Source organism: Athalia rosae, chromosome 5, assembly GCF_917208135.1.
Source record: "Athalia rosae chromosome 5, iyAthRosa1.1, whole genome shotgun sequence".
NCBI lineage: Eukaryota > Metazoa > Arthropoda > Insecta > Hymenoptera > Athaliidae > Athalia > Athalia rosae.
The window spans coordinates 13,038,976-13,062,991 of NC_064030.1; the positions used below are offsets into that span (position 1 = coordinate 13,038,976).

Below are 24,016 nucleotides of genomic sequence, written 5' to 3' on the forward strand. Positions count from 1 at the left end.
AACAATGGAAAAAAAATTTCGAATCCATAATGACGTTTGACCTTTTTTTCGACCATTTTAAAAAAAATTTTTACTAAATTTTCGGGTCACCCCATTTTGCCCCGTTTATCCACGTCTTCCCCTATATACCTGCGCTCTCGTCCGATTCATATCTTATTGCTACGACTTTCACTTGTTTCGATGAATTTTTCTCTAGAGCTAGAGATTTTGGATCGATTCTTTCTAATTTTAGTTTTCTTCGTCTGCCTTCTTTCGTCTTCGTTAACAAACCCAATTCGTAGATGCGATTTCCGGACAATCAGGTGCGGACTTCGCGCAGAAATTGAACTGCAAAAAAAGAAAAATTCTCAAGGAAGGGATCCGGTCAAACGATCGATCGTATATTGCGGTATGAAAAATACGAAAATGAAAAGAATTGAAAAATTAATCAATCGATTTATCGATTTTTTATTAATTTTCGTCACCAGCCACAATAAAGAATCGTTAAAGAATTTTCCAAACGATCAAATTTATGTGCGCACTTTTTGCACCCTGCGCAATTTCGAACGAATTATATGAATATTTGCCGATTGATATGAAATTCGTATGCGTCGTGTGCAGTTTGCATACGTAATTATTTTTTTCAGAAACTGCAGCACTTTTGGTTTCCAAATATGAAAAGACGCTGAAACTTAAAAAAAATTCATCGAACCCGTCTGTTTTTGAATTTGGTAAATTTTTTGAAATCAGTTGTATACAGCATCAATACCGTAATCAACATTTTTTGAAAAAACATACAATGACTGCAATAATTCTGATAACATATTCCACGTAGTTTAAAAGCAAAATAAAATCCCAAAAAACAAAAACAACATTCACCAAACCTTAAAATATTTTCACAATTTCTATAAATTTGGTTCAAAATTGCTGTTGATTAATTTCTCGAGTTTTACAAAAGGTTGGGTTGGGTTCCTGATGTTTTCGTGGGGGTATTTGAAAATTTCAATCCAAGCATGTTTCATTTTCTCTTCTTTGGAATTGTGAAAAAATATTCGGCCACATGTTTCACCAAGTTGCCCCTTCACGTGTATCGATTTCATTCAATTCGGGCAGCGCGTTACCCTACGCAATTCTCTGAAAGCAAAAAAGACTTTCACTCCTTCGTTCAAACTTTGAATTTCAACGTAATGAGAATTTCCAGATATAACTCTATTCCAATAATCCGAACAATACGACTACTCTATACTCCGTAGAATCCAACGCCTACTCGAAAATTAGTATCGTTAATGGCCGAAGTTTGAATGCCAGTTATTATAATAAAATTTTCAGGACAATTTTACTCTTGGAAATTTTATATTTGCCCAAGTTGTTTTTTTAACGCGATATGACTATACGAGTATTTACCTACTCACTTACATTTCCCGACACTTTTCATACGTAGGTATGCGCAGAATTCAACCGACTGCAGCTGTCTCTTGTATTTTCACGTTCGCAGCTGGCGCGCGCACAGATTTTTTTCAGCTGTCACGTTATGAGGTAAACATGTTCATCTATGTACGTACATACATACATACTATGTTTGTACACCTAGGGTGGTTCTTTTTTGGGTGTGTTTGAATTTTTTTTTACGTGAGTCCTAAATCGGTTCAAAATATACAAAAAAAAAAAAAATGCCTGCCGAATTTCGGCCCTTGATTTTAATATTGACCCGTGCCCCTCGGCAGTCAAAGTTTTTAATGTAAATAACGTGTGGAGATGTCATCTCGTTCTTTGCAATTCTGTAAGTCGTTGACATATATACTTAAATTTTAGACTCTATGGTTTCTTATAGGAGATTTAACGCTCTACAAAAAAGGTCGATTATGATTTGTCGCTAACTTTATCGGTGCAATAGATATTCGAGGTCAAAGTTTAATGTATGGGCTTCATTAATTTGCCACACATGTTGTAAAAAATGTATTCAGAAACATATCTTTTTGTTCATCGTATTTTCAAAACAATCTATTTATTACATATTTGATTTTTTTTAAGTATCAGGAAACTGTTCTCTATGATTCTTAACTAATTGCAATACGTAATGAAGTTGTTTTTCATCCTCAGTGTATCGCCCACGAAAATCTTGCACTAATTCAACTTCTCTCTCAGCACAGTCAGTCACAATTGATCGCTCTGATTCATACGTCGAATCTCGCGACATCGATTAGTCCGATTGATAAAATATCTTCGTCGCGAGTAAATCCGCTCCGATTTGTAAAAATCATCATATGAATTTAAACGTCCGTACATCGGACGATTTCGCGAATTGGTAATCGATTTGAAGAAAGGATAAAAAAATACTGTATACCCCGTTCGACTATCGTACGTATTTATTGAATGGAAATTCTGGAAATTCTGGCAATCGTGATTCCCGATATAATAAGTGCTGATCCTCGCAGATCGAGGACCACGGTATTCAATTAACGCACTTTGAAAAAAAATCTAATTAAAACGGGACTAATTAACGTCTAGTTTGCGGATTCCTTATTTTATTTTTCGATTAGCTTGCCGCGAATTCAGGACTCGCAATCAGAAAGAGGAAGAAGTAAAGAACGTCCTGTGCGGCGTTCTTCGGGGAATTATCACAAACTTATTGTCAAAGTTGCAATTTTTTCCACATTCTCGTGGGAAAATATACTCAAAATTAACGAACGCAACGAATCTCTCTGCAAATATTCGGACGATGTTTTCAGGACAAGGAAACTATATGACAATTTTTTTATCGATGAAAAACTACGTAATTCTACAGTTCCTACGGAAATCAATTCTTAAAAGGAAAATATGGTCTAAATTGAACCAGCAGGATTTTATCCTGCTGGTAAAACTATGTCGCTCATGATTCACATGTATGTACTTTAGGGTGGGTCAAAAAAAACTTCAATTTTTTTTTTTTGACTCTCACACACAAAAACTTGTTGCTAGGCACCTTTAGAAAGGACACAGCCAGTATGGGCTCTTAATATTAATGGGAACATCCTCCTCATCATCGATTTCTATCTTCAATTCAGTTTGATATCCAAAAAGTCATGTTTTATCACCAATAGCTTGTTAAGCCCGTACTGTGGTCGATATCTGTAGGAAATTGAATGCTGTACAAAAATGGTCTCTTATACTTTTTCGATAAATCTTACCATTTCAAAGATATTCAAGATCAAAAATTGAAGAATTTAAAGAAAAATCAATTTTTCTTTCTGAAGTTTGTTACTGACTGAGTAATAATTATTATCGAATGAGCTGCATTAATTCTTGTAGGGAATTTAACGCTTTACAAAAATGGTCTCTTATACTTTTTTGATTACTCGAACCATTTCGAAGATATTCTCATTCAAATTCCAATATGCAGTACATATGAGAAAAAAAAAAAAAAAAAATTCGAAAATTCGCAAATTCGAAAAAGTATAAGAGACCATTTTTGTACAGCATTCAATTTCCTACAGATACCGACCACAGTACGGGCTTAACAAGCTATTGGTGATAAAACATGACTTTTTGGATATCAAACTGAATTGAAGATAGAAATCGATGATGAGGAGGATGTTCCCATTAATATTAAGAGCCCATACTGGCTGTGTCCTTTCTAAAGGTGCCTAGCAACAAGTTTTTGTGTGTGAGAGTCAAAAAAAAAAAATTGAAGTTTTTTTTGACCCACCCTAACGTACATATAGGTATGTGAATCATGAGCGACATAGTTTTACCAGCAGGATAAAATCCTGCTGGTTCAATTTAGACCATATTTTCCTTTCAAGAATTGATTTCCGTAGGAACTGTAGAATTACGTAGTTTTTCATCGATAAAAAAATTGTCATATAGTTTCCTTGTCCTGAAAACATCGTCCGAATATTTGCAGAGAGATTCGTTGCGTTCGTTAATTTTGAGTATATTTTCCCACGAGAATGTGGAAAAAATTGCAACTTTGACAATAAGTTTGTGATAATTCCCCGAAGAACGCCGCACAGGACGTCCTTTACTTCTTCCTCTTTCTGATTGCGAGTCCTGAATTCGCGGCAAGCTAATCGAAAAATAAAATAAGGAATCCGCAAACTAGACGTTAATTAGTCCCGTTTTAATTAGATTTTTTTTCAAAGTGCGTTAATTGAATACCGTGGTCCTCGATCTGCGAGGATCAGCACTTATTATATCGGGAATCACGATTGCCAGAATTTCCAGAATTTCCATTCAATAAATACGTACGATAGTCGAACGGGGTATACAGTATTTTTTTATCCTTTCTTCAAATCGATTACCAATTCGCGAAATCGTCCGATGTACGGACGTTTAAATTCATATGATGATTTTTACAAATCGGAGCGGATTTACTCGCGACGAAGACATTTTATCAATCGGACTAATCGATGTCGCGAGATTCGACGTATGAATCAGAGCGGGTCACGTGTTTCATTTTTTGTCTTTTTTTTGTGTCGACCGACTGATCCTTCTTTTTTATCTCCTTCTTCTAATTGAGTTTGAGTCAGCTCGGCGGGCGATTACATACCTGTTCCAAAATAGTCGAGCACCATTTTTAAAAACCGTTGCCACGTATCCGAACTGGAGGTATTTCCTGATACGAAGTTTATCTTTCATCGACTTTTTTTTCACGATGCAGGAAATCGGATTTGACATGAGATTACGCAATGATGTTACTTATGTTGTCGCGATACGGTGTTAGTTTAATTCAAGATATGTACATTTAAATTACCATTTTGAGATTGTCGAACCACCCTATCAAACAAATTCCAAATTCGAAAATAAACTATTAGAAATAATTCGAGCTCTATGAGAGCCAGAAGGGCGTACCTTTCAAAGTCGTATACCACAAAATAGAAAAAAAAAACAGAATAGAAATCACGCTTTTATTCCATAATGAATTGACAGCCGTCTCCTGGAAGGAATTAAGAAAACAACGGAAAACCGAAAATTGAGATAAAATCGGGCATTCCGAGTCAATTTTTCGTGTCACCCATTTCATCGTCGAGGACTACGCAATGCGTTCGTTATCCTGATCGCGTCAGTGGTGAAATATTCGCAGTTCGTCTTCTAGTCGCTGCGAGTTTTTCCTCCAAGTTTTTATTGTCCGCCTCGCCTACCTCCTTTTTGGTTCGCCGGCGGCGCGGGGCGCTGGTGTTTGTCTCGGGCGTCCTGAACCGGTCGTCCACCAGTCGCTGCCGAGACGCCGCGCCGGGATAACGCGAAGGGACGTCGCGACGCCCGTTTGTCCGGTAGGGAAGGGAAGACTAAACTAACAACGGAGCGACGATCAGCTGTGTCCCGCGAAAAAAGAAACAAAAAACGTGCGCCATTTTTCGCGTACAACCCCCGAAACGAACACGTGATCCTCGACGTCGAGGACGAAGTAAACTCGCGTTCGGATTCCAACGGACGAAATAGAAACGATTCGAAAAATCGTCGCGAAGAAAAGAAGAACAGATTTCAGGGCCGTCGTCCTCGACCCGCGCAGTGTGCCTAGTCCTGTCTCTCTAAAAACTGTGATAATCTTCAAAAATCCGATTTTCGAGGTGAAATAATGAAAAATTTCATCGCCCCTTCATCCGGATCTCGAGACGCGGAATGAGAGCAAATGTTTTCGGAGTTTCCTTCTTCTCCTGAGGTAACTTGTGCGCGATGTAAATAATCCCCAAGGAGTGTGGAAAACAAACGAAAAACAAAAGAATCAAGAAAGGAAGACGTATCATTCCGTCTCACGTCGGACGGACTTTATACTTTAATAAACACAATTACCATCGGTGTAAGTTTTGAAACTTATGAAAAGTTTTGTGATTGTTATCGCCCTGTTTTTTTTTTTGTTTTTTTCTCCGACTTCGCTCTTTGTGTGTGTGGAATAATATCTGAGAGGTGATAGCAAAATATTCTGGTGAAAAATCGAGCGGTGAATCTCACGTGCGGTGATCCCGCGCGGCTGGTGGTTGTTCCCCTTCAACTATTTCGCGGTGTCACCCTGACCTTCGACGTCTCCGTGTTGCGGCGAGGGTCTCAAAGATTTCTGTAAGTTCGATAAACGATCGGCAACATTTCATGCAGATCCCACCTCCCCGTCATCCCGCCCTTCGTTCCGTCCGTTTCTTTGAAAAAGTAACGCGCTATACGTCCGATATTCCCAGCTCTTTTACTCCCCGTACATCGTGCGACGGATAATTTTTTTTTCATTTGTCAAGGATTTCCCCACGTCCCGTCGTCTGCTCTGAGATTTGAAGAATAAAACCGCAATGTGAGCGATTAGGTTTAGACCGCAACGGCGTAGATATTCGCAAATTTTTGTGTCGATTCGATGGTATGTAGCCTCGTACATTACGGAAAAATAATATGTATCCCGCTAATCTGAAGGTAATAATTCGTCACGTCCATCCCACGAGGATTCGAATATCTCGTGGTCCTGAAAAAGATGATTTCTAACGTTCCTACGATCCTTTCAAACCTACCCTTTACCTTTTACCTTTCAAACGTTTCCAATTTTTGAATAGAAATTTTCAATTTTTTTTTTGACTACGTCTTCTCGAAATATTTGTATAAGCGTTTAGAGTTCGTGGTTTAATTACTGAGCAAATTACACCAAAAATTCTGTATTTTCTGCGGTTTTTTTTTCACAAATTGATTAAAAACTGCAGTTTTTACGGTTTACGCGGTTGTTGGGAAGAAAATTTTTCGATTCTCTTATCAATTAATTTATCTTGATGATAATTTATTGCAGAAGAAAATTAAAAATTATTAATACTTTCTGAAATTATAATACAAAAAACTGTAAGCTTCTAGATTATTTTTCATTGCTTGAGACAAATGAAAAAGTAAAAAAGGCTAGCCTATCTAAATAAATTAAAAAAAAGAAATTCAATCCATCCATAGCATTCATCGAATGTTGAACTGAAGCAAAAAATGATCACTTGCACAGATTTACCGATTTATCGATTCATCGATTCAGAGCATCATAGATGTATTTCGAGTCGATGCAAATCAAAAAAAAAATTTTGAATTTTCTTTCGAAAATCATCAAAGAAAATTGTGCTGCACGTGTCCTTGTCGAAATTTAATAGCTCTAACTTTGGGGGGGGATTTTTTTCCGTGATTAGAAACGTTCGAGAGGTGCTCGTTATAAAAATTTGAAAAATCCCCCCTTTAATGGTAATTACAAATCGTTAACTGAAAAAAACTCTACAGTCCACGTGGTGAAATGGAGCTACAAAATATACACAATGAAAATAAAAAACGCATCGGCCTCCTTAGAGGTTGGCTGTATAATTACCATAAATTATCAGTAATTAAAATTAAACGGTGGTAAACGATGTGAAATTCATCACGAAATAATAAATGTCACCGCACACACCGCGCGCCACGGTGCACGCGCCGCGCCGCGCCGCTCTGAACTTAAAATACCTGAATAGGGTCTACTGCAGTCGCTGTTACAATATTTAGTCCGTGCAGGTTATCAAATAGTGATTGTAGGTGATTAACGTAGGCCAGAGAGACACGTATTTATAGATATTGTACTCGGGGCTGTAGGTCAATTACGTGCACAATTCGTTAGCAAATGTTGGTTACGGAACGTTTCACGCGTGTAACCATCGACACTAGATCTATACTCGATAATATTTCTCCATATTTTTACCGGCAGGGTCAAATTGTTAACATTCTTCGGTCGACAAAATCTCATAGAAAAAAAAAGGAAAATTTCAGGCTATTATACAGGGTCTTAATCTTTTTTTTTTTTTTTCCCAAAAAATGGGGGTCTCGCGAATAACCATTGCATATGCGCATATTATCCGATTAACTTTTACCGCGTCATTATTCATGGCGTGTCATTAATGAGGGGATCAAATTTGTTTTCGTTAAATTTTGTTCGAAAATTTGAAACTTTCCCGAAGTATAGGTGTAATCAGGAATTATAGCTTGTTATATGCGCGCTGCCGTGTGACGCAAAATATACATAAATGTAGTTTTATCGTCGATTTTGTCTCCGCCCGATCGACACTCTCTACTGTTTAATAATATCAAAACACGTAAATCGTTATATTCAGGTATTCAAATAAGTTCGGTGAAAGTGCAGCGCGGAGACGAATTAATTAATTTATGCTTTCTTATAATCCGAAGCAGACGCTCCTCGTCGATGCGTGGCAGCGGTATTAGGCCGCATTATAGAAATTCATCGCGTTTTTTTCTCTCCTTCTTTCTTGTTCCTCAATCCTATCGCGTGTATTACTCGTCCAATCGTTGATTCTCCATCATTTTGCCTTCTTCCTGCGTCAAAAAATTAACCGAAATTTCCGATTTTCTTTACTGCTCAACGAAATCCGCACCAGAGACATTTTGTTTTGTGGCGTCATCGAAGGTGGTCTGACAAGAATGTAAGAGTAGACATTGTTTCAATTTACTTGGTTAGAATTGGACAGTTTTTAGAAAAAGTTCGCTGCACTATCGAGAGGATACCCACTGATAATTGGCTCGGCCCACGTATAATGAAAACATTTCAATTAGGAGATTTTCCCAAATCGTTGATCACGATTTTTTACTGACTCCGATTCACTCCGTAGTCTCCAACCACCCGATCTCCATCTTCAGAATGTTTACAAATCGAAATTAATATACCTTAGACTGGTCGTTAAAAATTGATTTTTCGCAGTTTGATTTTTCGATAAAATCGTAGTTTTTTAGAAACACCTCGTCGAATATGCAGATTTGAGAAAACAACCATAGAAACAATTTTGTAAGAACTTGAACTCTCTACGAAAAAGGATCCATCGAGGGATCTACTGTAAATGCGTATTTATGATATTTAATTTAAAAAAAAAAAAAATTCGTAGATTTATATATCGAGCAATTTAGTAATAACATTTTTTCTGAAAAATCTTCATAAGTGCACATTTCATACAAAATAGAAAAAAAAAAGGATACAACATTTTTCATGAAAACAATTTGATTTTCCACAAAATTTTTCTACGGTCTTACGGCACGTGTTCTCTTAGTTAGAAAAAAAAAAAGAAATCCTGTTATTTTTCCAACAAAAAAGGAGCCGCTCACGGGCTGTCCGCCAAAACTTAATTTTCAAGGACCAGTCTGCTATGTATTAAGCCACGGCGATTATTGGAACAAGAACAATTGAATCGCAATTCAATTATCCTACAACAGAACTCGTACCTGATCAAAGAAATTGTCACGTACCGTAGATAACTATAGTCAAAAGTATCATATCCTGTTAAAGTATACGATTATCTGATCGGCCGATGGCGTGCGCGCGTTGCAATGTATTTCACGATTTATTGTTGTTAGTATAAAGTTGATCGTAGCCGGTAGCCGCAGCGGCAGCGGCAGCGGCAGCATTCGTTCGTAAGAGCGTAAGTTGTTGTTGGTTTGTTCGTGAACAAAAGTCCTCGACAGCGGGAACACAAACGACTAGCCCGACCGGCGAGCCAAGATGTGGAGCCCCTTTACTTCGCCCGGTGGGGTGAGCAGCGCGGCGCAACACGTCAGCTGCTCTTAAAGTTTACGACGAAGCTAACTGACGTAAGAAAATTAACTTACAATAAGCGGTCCTCACGCAACGACGTGATCAGCGCGCGGTGCGGGCGAACGGACGGACGGACGGACGGACGGACGAACTCGCAACGAAAAACATCCAGCTTAGATACATAAACGAACGAACCCAAAGCGCACAACTTGTGTATAGCTTCCGGCGAGCCTCACGGCGAGATTCCATCACCGTGAGCATCTTCTAAGATTTGAGGTCGACGACACGCGCAAGCCGCACCGCTCGCTCTATTCTATACTCGTATAATGATTGGCTGCTGCCACTATACTGCTGCTCCTGCTCCTGCTCTCTGCAACTCTGCAGCTCCGTGATGTTCGGACAAAAAGAAAAACCGATTCGCTTCGGTTGAGAAAAATTGAAAAAAAGTTCGGACCGATGACGGGGCGTTGAAAGGAATCCGCGGATCATTTGAGTTATGGATATTTCACGGATGTGTTTTATGCACTTTGCATGAGCAGAATTTTTTTTTTTTTCTCTTCGAGTACGAATCGAAGTCTCCAAAATACAAGTATCCGATAAGAATGGAAGACAAAAGAAAGAAACGAATAGAAAGAAAAAAAAAAAGAAGAAGAAACTTGTTCGTCGGATTCATTCTGCCGTAAATATACATGATTGAGGTACTCAAAAATGCAGAACTAATTACAAGTCGCTCATCCTAGTTCTACTTTCTATGGATGGTAGATGAATTGTACGGTGAAGATTTTACAACGCGACTTTTTACAGTCCAGTGATCTACGTAGGTATATTTAAGTATATTACAGTCTTTACCTGCTGCAACAGCAGGAGGCTGAAAAACTTTATTATTAAGTCTGTTTAAATTATTAAAAATCGTTTGTTTTTACGACTCCTTAACGCGGCGGTATTATGTCTATGGAAATCTGTAGACATAATTCATTTGGAGAAACTACCGTCAGTCATTTTTGCGTAACTTTGCTAACCCTAATGAGCAAAGCTTAAGTGACCGAACGGCACATATAGAGTAATTTTTTATTTTTTTATACATTTTTTTTTTGTTTCACAGAAACGAACGCCACTTGCACTAAAATCATTCTTGTGATCATTATTCTTCTCATTATGCGAAATTTTGCAATATTTTTCAAAGAGAAGTGAGACTTAATTCATATTTTTCGATGATGTCATTTTGAATTTTTTGCCTATAAGTAAAAATCGTTTTTACAGCATGTGGAAATGCGTGATTCGTGAATACAGCAGGATCGATCTTTTTTCATTATCAATTTCATCATATGCATGAAAAACACGTCCGTGTTTTGTCAAAATTTCAGCTCGTTCCGCTCCTCGGTTAAAGCCATAAAATGAAAAATCGGCGTCGTTTCAGTCGGTAAAGAAGGGCTGTTCAGCCGCCCGTGAACCGCAAAGCTCGTAGCGATGCATCTCCACCGGAGCTCTCATCGTACAACATTTCCATACCCACCCTACTAATTAGCAAGGCAAAATCCGAGGATTAATTTATTCCACATTTCTCATGGATTTAGATATTCGAAATATCATTACTCGGGGGTTCCCGGTGATATCGGTGTACCTGTACAACTTCCGGATGTGATTCGCTCCAGCCATTGACAGACAATCTGATCGTTATCGGTGGAGATCTCCTCGGAGCTGTCGTGTTCGTTCGTTTCGTACTTCGGTGGTAAAATACTTTCAATTTTATAAAAGCCTGTGGATTAGAAGAGAAAGTTGATTCAATTTGTATAATTTGATATCAACGCGGGTGCCGGAATGTATAACCCCCTCGTTCGAAGACCCGTTCGAGCTAACTCAAAGTACACACCGCACCTCAACAGCCCAAAATTACACAGAAACTACCGCGACAGGATTTTGTCATTCAAATATTTACTCGGATCAGACAAATCTCAACAAAGCTCTCGCGACTCGTTTTTCAACTGCGTTAACGACCCGTCGCTTGAAATCATCCTTTCGTAAAAGTTCAAAGCCATCTCTCACCTAGCTAATTAACAAATCATTCGAGCACATTTTTTTCTCAGCTTCGTAAAGATTCAAATGTAAATTATTCGGAATCAATTGTCATCTTGACTGACACGTTCGCTATGAAAAGGAAGATTTTTTCGAGTCGGGAAGACGTACGTCGAGCTAAAAAGTCAAAGAATTTAGCGTAACGGGGATGACATCTCTTGGAGAAACTAATTTTTTTAGAAATTTCATCACCGCGCGAAAGCAAGCGCGCTTCGAATTCCTTTTCAAAGTTTTCAATGATCGCGATGACACGTCGACTCGACGAGAAGCTCATTGAGTTGCGAGTACGTGACTCGTGTGTGTTTCACCTACCTGTAATCACCGATGTGATATGTAGACTCGATTAGAAGCAGCACATTAAGTCGTAACACGTGGTGTTACCTGCTGCCTGTAAACACACCGGCGCTAATTGCGTCACGCGTGACCTCTACGACTGCACCGTGGAATATTATGATAAAACTAAGAGAAATCACGAATAATTAATTGTCTCATCGAATAATTCATCGTTTTCAAATATTCGGCATCGCCTTACCGAAGGCTCAATTTTTTTACGCCACGGTAACGTGATATCATCATTTTTCTGGGTTAATATCGAAGAGGTCATCCGTCATTCGGATCGTTAGTTCGATGTTTTTTCGTGTCGCGCGTGGTTTAAACGGTCCGTTCGAATTAGTTCCCAATTTTGCCGTTTTCCGTGATTCGAGACATTCCCCTTCCGATGTCCTCACGTACCTTAGAGAGAAAAAATACAATTCGAAATTGACAGTTAGCATGAGTGTAACGCACGTATAGAAACATTGCGTAACGTAACGTCAAACGACTGGAATTACAAGAATATTGTTGGATAACGCAAGAGGCAATTCTTTCCCAGCGTTATCGCATGTTCCGTTCGTATTTGCATAACCTATATTTTTCGCTGGAAGACGCACCGTGCAGATTGCACAGGTATATACGTCCATATTGTAAACGTGAACCGCGTAAATTACGTTTTAAGAAAGTAAAAAAAAAAATTTGTACATTTCAAACGATTCCGGGCACGCTCTTGTACCTTATCACGTCAGAAATTTACGCTTTTCTGAATCCGTGCGCGGGCTGCCAGCAAGATTTCACGCCCGAGGTGAAAGGCGACTTTTCTCGTTGTGATTCAATTTTTTGAACATCCATTTTCAAATCCGCGTATCTTTTCGATTCTCTTGCACATTATCCACCGATGATTAATCTTCACGAAAGTGAAATCATTCAGGTTAACATTATTCGATTCGATGTTAATATTTCATTAAAAATTGAAATCATCTTCGATGTTTTTATAAATTTACGCTATTTCGTAACCCCATATCTGCATTTTCTTTCAAACTCACGTGTAAAAAGTTGCTCACCGAGCGGCAAAAAATGATAAAATATCCACAAGAATTCATAACTTCTGCAGACTAAAAACTCCTGATTTTATTGGCTTTTGATAATTTACAACGAGCGAAAAGATTTAATCTTTTTCCCTTCGATAGTACCTTTTTTTTCCCCGTAAGAAATTTAGCACATGCGTTTCCAATTCCATTTTATCAACTTCGACCTGGCCAAGCCATAAAAATGCGCATGATCTCCTCGTCACTAGACAGCTTATTTTTATACTTCTGCTAATAACCGCCAGACGTCGGGTCTGAACTGACCGCAACTACGCGTTTTATATCCATCTGTGAACGATATTTTCTTAGACACATGACATTAAAATGATCGAAGACTAAATGCGATTATACCGCAATCCGAGATTACGAAGACCGAGTGATTCACAATTTAGTAGTGACGAACGAATGCAGAATGCGTATGGGAACCGAATAAAGTGCGACGATATTTTATTGCATTCATAAAAACCGAAGTCTACAGTTTTCCTTTCCCTCCCCCAGCTGTATTGAGATTCTGCCGCGGCGAGGAGTTGGTTTTGACAATAAAGAAGAGAACCCAGCTGCAGTTCCTAACGGTGGAACGTACGCCAAGACCAGACGTTGCAACAATTTAAAGTTTGTCTCGGAAACCACCGCGGCCCCGACTCCTCGACAGAATCTGGAAGTTATTGTTGGCGCTATAGAGAAAATTCTATGCGCAAGTCACAACTGTTCCGACAATTCACCACCTGCAACTGCGATAATTCTTCGTGATTCAAAAGTCGGTCGCACGTACGTTGAACTTAATTACATCCCGTGAATGTGTTATTATCATCGCCGTTATTATCTCGGATCTACGTGAGAAGGTCGATCGTTCCTCATTTTCGGAATTTCCGATACTTGGACGGAAGCGATGATCGCGAAACCTTGAAGAATTTTAGGTTAGGTCAGGCTTCGCCTCTTCGCGCGGAAGGACGCTACAGCAATCGAATTCAACTCTCGTTGGATTCGAGTGCTTTTTATCGCGATTACTTTTTCATACTGTACGATTCTTTGCCGAAGTGAAAAAAACTATAATTTAAGGCCGCCCTTTTGTGAATTCATTTTTGTTTTTTTCCGTCTCTAATTTCTCTTTGTAATCAGTGTTCGTGAAATTCGACTTTGCTAACTTTTAGTCGGCTGAATTGCGCAACTCCTCGGTGCCCTTACAGTTCGCTGCCACCGGATCTTGGAACTCGGCCGTACCAAAACCTTGCGTTTCTCCTACTAAACTCGTTCCCTCTCCAGTCATCGGCGCTCCAGCAGCTGCAACACGAAAGTATTGTGGGTAAAAACCGACGGAAAACTCATTACACTTTGTACTCGTTCTCCAAGTTTAGATTCTCGAAATCTAACGCGCAAACCTTTGTTAAGGTGGAATCGATGTCCTCGTCGATCAAAGTAGAGCTTTCTCTATTTCCAGTTTATTATACCAGACATTGTTTGCACCATATATCTAACAAATCCTCGAAAAGCTAAGATTTTTCCCCTTCTTTTTCTCTAGCGCGAATTTTTTTTTAATGGACTTTTTGAAATTCAAAAGTACATCAATTTCTTTAGAAAAAATTGAAAAAATAACTTACACGTCTTACACTCATGACGGTGCGCGTAACATCATGGATACTCAAGGTCGCTTCAAATTACGAAGGTACGAGTTTAAGGTCGCGTTTTTTTCGCGGACCTTATTTCTTTGTCCAGGTTTTCTCGACCGACAAATATCTCCCATGGTAACGCGCGTTTTTTTTTCTAGTTTTTTGCACTCGAAGAGAAACTGTACAAGCGCCGTTCGGACATTGAAATATTCGACATGGAATGGGATGGAAAGAAAATGAAGAACGTTGAGAATCTAGTTGCAATATACACAGACATTCAACCACATTACCTCATCGTTATTACCGCAACCTTGACGTTCGTACGAAGGCTTCACCTGAGGTTATATCTATCTGCAGGTTCATGAAGGACCTCCGGAAGATCTGATCCTGCTAAATGTCGTCCAATTAACGCTTTCAATTTTTACGATCGGATCGCACATCCGGAAATTTGCCTAATTTAGTAGTTTTAGCGGTATTCAAACAGATCACCACGTATGCTAGTTGAATATCTGATATATTTCCGTCTAGATGAAGTTTAAGAATTACATTACATCGTCGCTCTGGTAAAAAACGTACGTGTGGTGGTTAGTGGAAAGTAAAGTGACCTTCACGAGGTCGAGTTTTACCGACCCTTATTCTTGTATTTATACAGCCAAGTTACAGTTGGCTTCAAACCGACGACAAGGTGACGATTAATCTCGTGAAACTCATTAGAGACCGGCGGCTAAATTTCAAGCTAATTATCGCGCTAATTAAGTGCTTTGCATAAGCTGCACACCGGTACACTTACCTCCACTTAAAAAAAAATAAAAATCAATTCCGACAAATATTCAATACAAAAAAGTCGAGCTTCACCTGTCCTTGACGATATTATAGGTGTACGTCGTCCAAATCAAATATTTATTGGAAATTAGCAACGAGTTTATTTCCTCCCTGGAGTTACAACCACTTGTTTTTTCTTCTCACTTTTTTTCACCTTCAATGCATCATATCGATTTAGTTTACGAATCCGACGACCTGCGCCAAAGGGATCGATTCCGTCTAATTTGAATGTCGAAAAATATTTTCGCGAGTAAATCAAAAGTAAGTCGAAAAAATGAGTGTGCAAAAAAATTGAAACATTCGATCAGATCTGTAGGACTCAATTATGTCCGTGAACTTAGCTCCACCATTTTGAAAATGTGTAAAGATTGTGCTGCATTTGTGCTCCGCTGTGCCACAAAGCTCACGAAAAAATGTTCAAAAAATGACGAAAATGGAGCGAAAAAGCATTTTTTTTTCAACGTCAAAATTGATTTTGTTATTTTTCAGTTTCACTGCGATGATTTTTGAAAACCTCGATTTGTGCAAGAACCGTCGCAGTTTCTGCAAATACGCCGGCGACACAACGTTCGATGCACCTTCCACCATCCGGCACAATAATTTTTTTTAAACAATTCCAAAATGGCGGAGCTACTTAAAAAAAAAAAAAACGCTTTTTGACTCATTTTCGTCATTTTTTTATCTTTTTTTCGCGGGCTTTGCGGCACAGTGTGGAGCACAAGTGCGGCACAATCTGGCACAATGAACATTTTTAGACATTTGAAAAATGGCGGAGCTAAGTTCACGGACATGACTTAATTCCCATATATATACCATGTGGCCATTGCCTATTTTATTGTGGGACAATACACGAGATCGCGACATGGATAGGTAACTGTAGTAGGCAAGTACGTTCGCCGCGGTGTTGATGACAATGGTGATGGAAGTCTGGCTAACAGGGCGGATAATAATCACTTCGGTACGTCGTCTCTGGAGACCTCGTTATATCTCACGCTCGCGGGAACACATAGTCGAGTCGAGGCAGTGTACGTGCGCGCCTATAACGCATGTACACGCGCAGAATGTGATTTTCAACTGCAATATCATTATTGTCATTATTGTAGTTATATTATTATTATCATTGTTACGGAGCGTGTTTATCGATCGATATGGATTTAAATGGTTTTTAAGTACATAATACGAATCAATTGAAATTCGCATAGTTCGTAGAGCAGGCGGTAGCTATCGATAGGGTATATACATAGTGTAACGTAAAATATATCCTACGCGGATAATTATTTCGACCTTTCTCTCGACGGGCCCGTGCTATAATGTATGTGGTCACCTTATACAGCGGTAATCGCGAGTGAACGTTGAACAACACATAATCTTACGCATGGGCGCTAACAATAATTAGAATTCTGTGATGGGCCGTGGTTGAAAAAAAGAAATAGAAGAAAAAAAAAAAAAATAAAAATAGAAGAAAAAGGTTGCCGGTAAACTTTACTTCGAAACCAGCAGCGCCCTCTTTCATACGATAGCGATTGTGCTGTTCGGTTATTAATCGTGCTACTCGTCGCACGCTTTGACCTTTCTTCGATAATCGAACCGCACCGGTGTTCACGTGTAATGCAATTAGCTACAGCGATTATATCGATCTTTTGATTCATTTATTTATTCGTTGCAAGTCTCGGACGCGAGGCGCGAGAGGTTAGGCTCTGCGATTGGTCGAAAATAATATACGCGATTCTTCAGCTCCGATCATTGCCGCCTATTTGGTACGACACTTGGATGACAAAAGAAAATCACTGATGTTGAGAGGACAGTCCGTTCAACAATTCTGATATAATTTCCAGTCATTTTAGTGAGATTAATACAAAAAAAAAGCTCATTGAGTATTTATTGACGTTTTTTTATAAGTTTAATTCCCTACGAGAAAAAAAATCTAGTCTAGTCTAGTGTCTACTTTTAGAATACGGGACGATATCTCTCGAAAGACTCGACTAACCGAGCCCATTTCATTTTCAATGCGTTGAGAAATCGGTACAATAGAATCTCATTGAATTTGACTTCCTTAACTTGCGTCGTTTGTTCATAATTAATTAAAGAAGCGATCACCGTCGAAAGTTTGTTTAATCTAAATCGCGCAAATGTGTCATTTTCAGCAGCTGAAAATAATATAGAGAGAAACTCGCTGAAGCACATGTTCGAAGTTTCGATTTTACGTTCATAGATGGCGCGCTGGTAGTTCAAGCCTGAAATTTTTCACTTTTTCAACTTTCATCGCATTAACACGAGTGGTACACTTTTTTCTTCATGTCAACGAATATGTATTCAATTGCATCTGGTGCTGGTGCAGATCGGTCGATACGGAATAATAAATACAAATTTGAATAAATTTGATTTATGTCTGTAACGAAACATATTCCAAAGACTTTCTGTTAATTATATTGTACTCGATTGGTATCCCATTCCCGATTCATCAACCCATTGTTCTTCTTTTCTTCCCGAACTATTGAGAATTCTGACGTTCTGAAATAAAGAGAAAGAAATTTTTCTATTCCATCTTCACTTTGACACACCTTGTACGAAACGTACTCCGACAATGAAGCGAAAAGTCGATGTTCCCTGTTCCCCTTCGTCTGTACACGACATCGCCGCAAGATCTTTGTAATGCGATAAAGAAGCATCGCCTCAATTCTAAAGACTGAAAATACTCGGAAAACGTCTTGTGGCCATTCAGATGATTGAGAGATTTGTAAAGATTCTTACTCCGATTTCAATCACGGATAGTATCATCCACGGTATTCAACTAATCTAACAATAAGCCCGCGTTCCCACCATCTTCAAATGTCACATAGCCGTCGCATGAGAATTTCAAAGATATCATCAATATTCCATGTGAATCATGGGACTTCCGACGTTTGTGAAAATATTCTTCATCGTCACGTGCAGCGATAGTTCCAAAGTTGGAAAATACGTCCGTCGATCCGTCCCCTACAAAATTACGTCGATTCATTATTCATCGAGAGAAATTGAACTTCTTGAAATGTCTCGCAACCTTGACCTAGAAAACCAGAGGCTTTTCCTCTCATTTAGCGTCTGGCGGATGGAGGGTCAAGTTTTTTGGCATCGTTTCAATTTCAAAAACTTCGCAGTTGCCAGACACGTGGTTACCGTACGAAGGGTTCGTTTGCTCAGACGGAAATGTTGACACTCGTCGATATTCCGGTTGGGGACAACGACGTCAGCTGAGATTTCATTGGAAGGATTCCCTTCAACTGAGAATGAGAATTGAGTAGCTCTTCAGACGTATGGGAGATGTAATTTTTGAAAAACATATTCAACAATCTAACGACTAATTGCCTAGGAATTTGCACCAAAAATTATTCATCATCTTTCAAACTTTCACTGTGTGTATATTATATAAATATATACATATGTACGCAACTTTATATATCGGCTAACTTTGTATTGTTCGCAAAGTTCTCGCCCTCCGTCTCCGTCTTTTACTTGACGTCCCAACGAGGATGCTTGTCGACTAATTAAGGCGGTGCTTCAATTAGCATCTGGCTACCGAATATGCTTGGGGTGTCGCGAGGAAGTAGCGATGAAACGAAACGAACGTTATTTCAAACAAGTCGCAACTCGTTTCACGATTCGTTTCGAACTTTTGAATAACCTAGTAAAAGTTGAGATCGAGAAGAAATTAATCGGGGGATCGAAAATTTGGTAAGGTTCCACATTCGGAGAATTTGATTCCAAACCCCCTCAAATTTGATGTAGGTATAGGTATATCGAACAGTCTCGCATAATATTCAACGAAACCTTAGGAGATTCTTGAAAACGTACGCGGATGCAATATTGAATTTAATTAAATGTTCGCCGAATTTTTATGACTTCGCTTACCACAGAATTCTGCACGTCCCGAAATCAGTTGTGTAGATAACGTACCTAACTACGATTCTCAAGTCTTTGGAATCGTCGGGGTCTGGATGAAACGTATACGCGTTCGAATAGCTTATTTTCTAAACCCTAAACTTGCCGAAAATGGATGTACATAAAAAACACCGTATTCTATCAGGCTGGATATATCGGAGTTCCGTTCGGAGTGGCAGTGGCGCTGAGATACGTGCGAAAACACATTGCAGACGGTAATGAAATTTCCTTGGCGCACAATGCGTCGTAAAATATAGTTAAACGTGAATAAGTATATATGTTGAGCGTACCGAGGGAACGGATGTTAGAATCTCATGGTTTCGACGTTGCCGTGTGGCTCGAATGGCGATGGTATCGATGAACTCTGAAATGAATGTGCATGGGGTGAGACATTAAAAACTCTAAGAGTTCAGTTTTTTTGCCCAATCAACGCGCAGTGCACGAAAAAAATTGAAAGAATGAGAAAAGTGGATTCTAAAGTAAATGATGCTCAATGAAAAAGTCTAGTCTGCCAAAGCAAGCACCTCCCAATTTCGGAGTTCAGAAAAACTCACTTTTACGCGCTAAGAAACACTCAATTTTGAATTTAACTTCGGCTGTCACACCAGATGAAGATCGAGAACACAGCTGATGTCCGGTTTTTCAGATATGACGAGGTTAGGTTTTGACAGCTCCGGAACAGTGTGCCTCAAAACCAAACTCCAATAATCAGCTATATTGCAAACAATGAAATAAAATCGATCAACCAATATTTTTGCTATAACTTTTTAAAATTATGAGGGTTTGTTGTGTCAGTTTGAAAACTATGCAACTCAAATGATCCTAAACCTAAAAAAATGATCAGATGATTAAACCTGACATTGGATTGACCAAATGAATAAATTATTATCAATCCTTTCTGGTATTAGAAAGGTGGGAATCACAACTCCAATGGAAAACTGTAACTATTCGATGAAAGTCGTGTTACAACCCTCGACGGAGAGCCATACTCATCTGCTTCGAAGAAGTTTATCTCCTCCGCAGAAGACAGGCTTCTCGAAGAGATCGCTGTTCTGACCTAGAACTTCGTTACCCCCATCTACACCATAGGAGTTCTTTCCTCCGTAGAATATAGAGTCGAACTAACCCTAATCGATCCTATCAAAATGTCTGAAATCTCTGATTGGTTTTGACAGCTGAATCCAAAATCTGAGTATATTGGTTATTCCGCGGAACAAATGTACGGATTATAGGGTGCGCAATTTCACCGTGACCGCTCCGTAATGTAGACGTATATCGTTCGCACGCGATATTCGTAAACTCATAAAAGTGTCGCTGATCGTACGTTGCAGACACTCCGAATCACGACCAAATGTCAATTGGGTGAACGAGCAAGGCTGGCTAAGCTCACCATCGTGGTGTGGAACATTATGACTCGTTTGAAACAGATTAGCAATCGTGATGATTTAATATACCTCGGGCATGAATAATCATGACGGGGAATTGCAGCATGGATTGGACATTATCACGACAACGATTTGAGAATTCGAGTGTGCGACGGAGACCCCGATTTACGTCGGGCATATCACACGACACGGTTATTTTCTCTCGACAAATTTAACTGCGACACGCGCAAAAAAAAAAAATCAAGTTCCAGCTGACTGACTTGGCACATGCTAACGCCTACCGATTTCTTTTTTCTTTTATGTCTTCGTAACCAATGACGTGGTACTGTACTGTTCACTCTGATTACCGACAGGACTTGCATCGCCATTGGCAGCTTTGGTTTTTCAGCATTTCTGATTATCTAACCGAATACCATAAATTAAATTCAACGATGAAGTAATCGGAACGAGTGTCCTTGATCCTACCAGAAATTGAGCATATAGTCAACGTGATGAAACGCAGAAAAATGAGAAACCCTTACGGGCTTTTGACTCGGAGTTGTGAAATATTTCAGACCGGCGGTTGTCCTTTTCCAGTAATTATAGACTTCGAACCAGGACTTGCCTTCTCTTGTGGCCCATAAGTTCGTGTAATTTTTACGCTCTTATGTGCACCGGACTTGACCTGATCCACACCACTGTGCAGAACTTTGAAAGTCGAAAGATAAGAAGAAGAGAAAGTCCAATATTTGGTTGTCCTTTTTCGTTCAGCTAGAATCCTGTCGTATTCATCGATCTTTGAGTTGCAATAGGCGCCATATTTTTAATGTTTGTACATTTTATGGAGAGAAAAAATTTGACGAAAATTTTGACAGCCAATTTTTACTCGATCCATTAACGCACCTGAAGGCGGACACGGTGTTTATGGAAATGGAGAGCATCGAGATTCCTCGAGCCAGGTCAGTGGGTGACCAAAGCAAAATAGCCAATCGAATGTGGTTCTTGTTAACATCTTTTTCAATCGTCAATGGCTCGTAAAGCTTCACTTCTCCATCGGACCACCCGCGGAGCTCTTGTACCTCACCATTTTCCACCGTTTCGATTGGGAGTCTCGAGGGGGTTATGATTGAGGCGAGTTCCTTTTTCGTCCTTTTTCTCTTTTTTCACTATCAGGACGAGACGCCGCGAACCCCCCCGGGAAAGATTCCTTATTTCCACTCGACGTCTGCGAGCCACTCGTTCCTTTCTCGATAATTGAATAACTGACCAATCCCACCATCGCGCCTCGCGTCTTCTGTTTTTTGAGATCCCAACTCCGCTCTCCGGTATACAGCGGAGATTTATTACGATGTATTTTTATCGCGTCGGATTCGAATCCCCATTCTCTGCAATCGGACTCGAAATTTTATCACTCCGCTCAATCCAGATGTTGTATCTTCCGTTCATCACCACCGCGTGCGAATGACATGACGTGACATGATTTTCTGTAAAAAAACGAAACCGCCCCTCATTCATTTTTGATCTTTTCCCGGTTAGCAATAACTTTTCGCTCTTGACTTGGATAGTTTTCTTCTACGAGAATTTGCAGTCGAATGAATTTTTACAAATGCGGTAAGGTCCGGACTCCGGAGCCTGATATCAGGCCGTGAAGTCAAGGTCAAACTGGAACAAGCAAGGGTATATAAGTTGAAATAAAATAAAAGTTGAAATAAATGAGAAGAATAGCCAAAGATGAATTATACATCGATCCCTAAGATTTGGTAATTGGACACCCGACGCCATTTTCAATGTTGAATGTTGAAGCAAACCAGATACGAGCACTACCGTTCAACGATCATTATTCTACCGATCATTTCCGGTTTTTTCCAGATTTATTCAATTTTTCACACTTCGTTCGGTCAAAATGTATCCGCATTCTTATTACACAATACAATAATCGACGTTCGCACTCAGGAACTAAAAATTAACGTTTTACTGCTACGATTGAATTCACCGTCTTCTTTTCAGCATTTCGGCCATTCAATCATTATATCGTTAACTTTTTGTTTCAATTTATCTCATCGCTTTTCAATTCTCCTATGTTTTTTTTCTCTATCGAAGTATCATACGCGCAGCGGTGTTTTGTGGGAAATAAGTTTAGCGCGATTAATTAGTGACAAAAAAAAATTAGAGACGCTCTATTCGCTATTCACGGGATGAACTCTAACGGTCCAAACGCCGCACACATTCTCTGGCACGTAGGAGCTCGTTTCACAACACATGTGCCTCGCTAATTCCTTTTCAGATATAACAGTATAATCTTCCTACACATACGATTTGCAAATCTGACTCCGCGTGTCGTTACGTTTCGGAGACCCTTTTTTTTTATCCAACTGTCAATAATACCCAGGCGAAAATCACGTCGAACGATCGTAGTAGGTACCAACATTTTTCTAAGACCTTACGCGATCTGCTTCGATTTTGACGATCGGCAAACTTTGGTGGCTGAAAATCGACGAAATTTCGTCAAACTCGCCGATGCGGACAATCGTGTCATAAATAAATAGTTTGGACCCATGCGAAGCCCCGTAATTTTTCATCGCGGGATCGTATGTGGTGTAAAAAAAAAAAAACAGTCGTTCCTCCGGGTCATCAACTCTTGAGATGCCGACAACAGTTCTTATGTTTTCCAACATTAGGACCCTGTAAAACACGATCTTGATTGTTTGCTTACGACAGCGGGACGCCAGATGGAATGATTTATTAATCCGTTCCGTATACGCTTCCACGAGTCACGTTACACGGGTGTGCGTACATGTAGGTACCTACCTACCTACCTACCTATCCGTCGGCGATACGGCGAGGTGGAACGTAGTACAGACGGTCGGTCCAAAAACGGCACAAAGCAACTATGAACGTCACGATTAGACGTCACGGGACGTTAAATCGGTGAACGGGTAGAATTATGACGACGATCGGCGAGTATAAAGATGAATGATGATGATGATGATCGCCTGGTAACCACGATTTGGTTAACATTCGGCGTGTGTCAAGTCCAGTTGTTAGAACTCGACGTTTTCGAGTCATGTAACAGTCGTCGGACTCGGGAATATATATACCTACCTACTTAGAGAATGTGGAGTAGATTAACGGTACTTTATCTCCGACGTGTAGCGAGATCGACTCTTAACGTGGAGGTGGAACGGACTCTATACCGCTCGTGAGTTATATCTTTACACATAAACCGAAGCGAGCGCTTAGATCGGACCGCACGACTCGCGTATACCTATGTCGTATTCATCCCGTTTTTCAAGCTCGCTTGTGTGTCACCGAAAAAAACGCCCCCATCTCGCGTACTCGGAATCCTTGGAAAACCTCAACAATCTA

The 24,016-nt window shown here is 39.6% G+C and overlaps 1 protein-coding gene and 1 long non-coding RNA gene across 5 annotated transcripts in view; one reads left to right on the plus strand and one right to left on the minus strand.

Moving 5' to 3' along the window:
• Positions 1-5,172: 5,172 nt before the first annotated feature.
• Positions 5,173-24,016, plus strand: part of LOC105684351 — a 35,491-nt gene continuing 16,647 nt past the window's right edge. The window contains exon 1 of the mRNA XM_012397637.3: positions 5,173-6,015. The gene's annotated coding sequence lies outside the window, so the exon portion shown is untranslated. The remainder of the gene's footprint in view (positions 6,016-24,016) is intronic.
• LOC125501124 lies at positions 10,451-16,317 on the minus strand. 4 transcript variants are annotated; one of them, XR_007278638.1, is made up of 8 exons: positions 16,182-16,317; positions 15,402-15,563; positions 14,319-14,933; positions 14,085-14,220; positions 12,072-12,271; positions 11,852-11,998; positions 11,088-11,222; positions 10,451-10,983 (listed from the first exon to the last, which is right to left on the minus strand). It is a non-coding gene; the product is annotated as an uncharacterized LOC125501124 (long non-coding RNA). The 4 variants fall into 4 exon arrangements; XR_007278637.1 differs by having other exon boundaries at positions 15,402-15,587; positions 16,182-16,309; XR_007278636.1 differs by lacking the exon at positions 16,182-16,317 and having other exon boundaries at positions 15,402-16,134.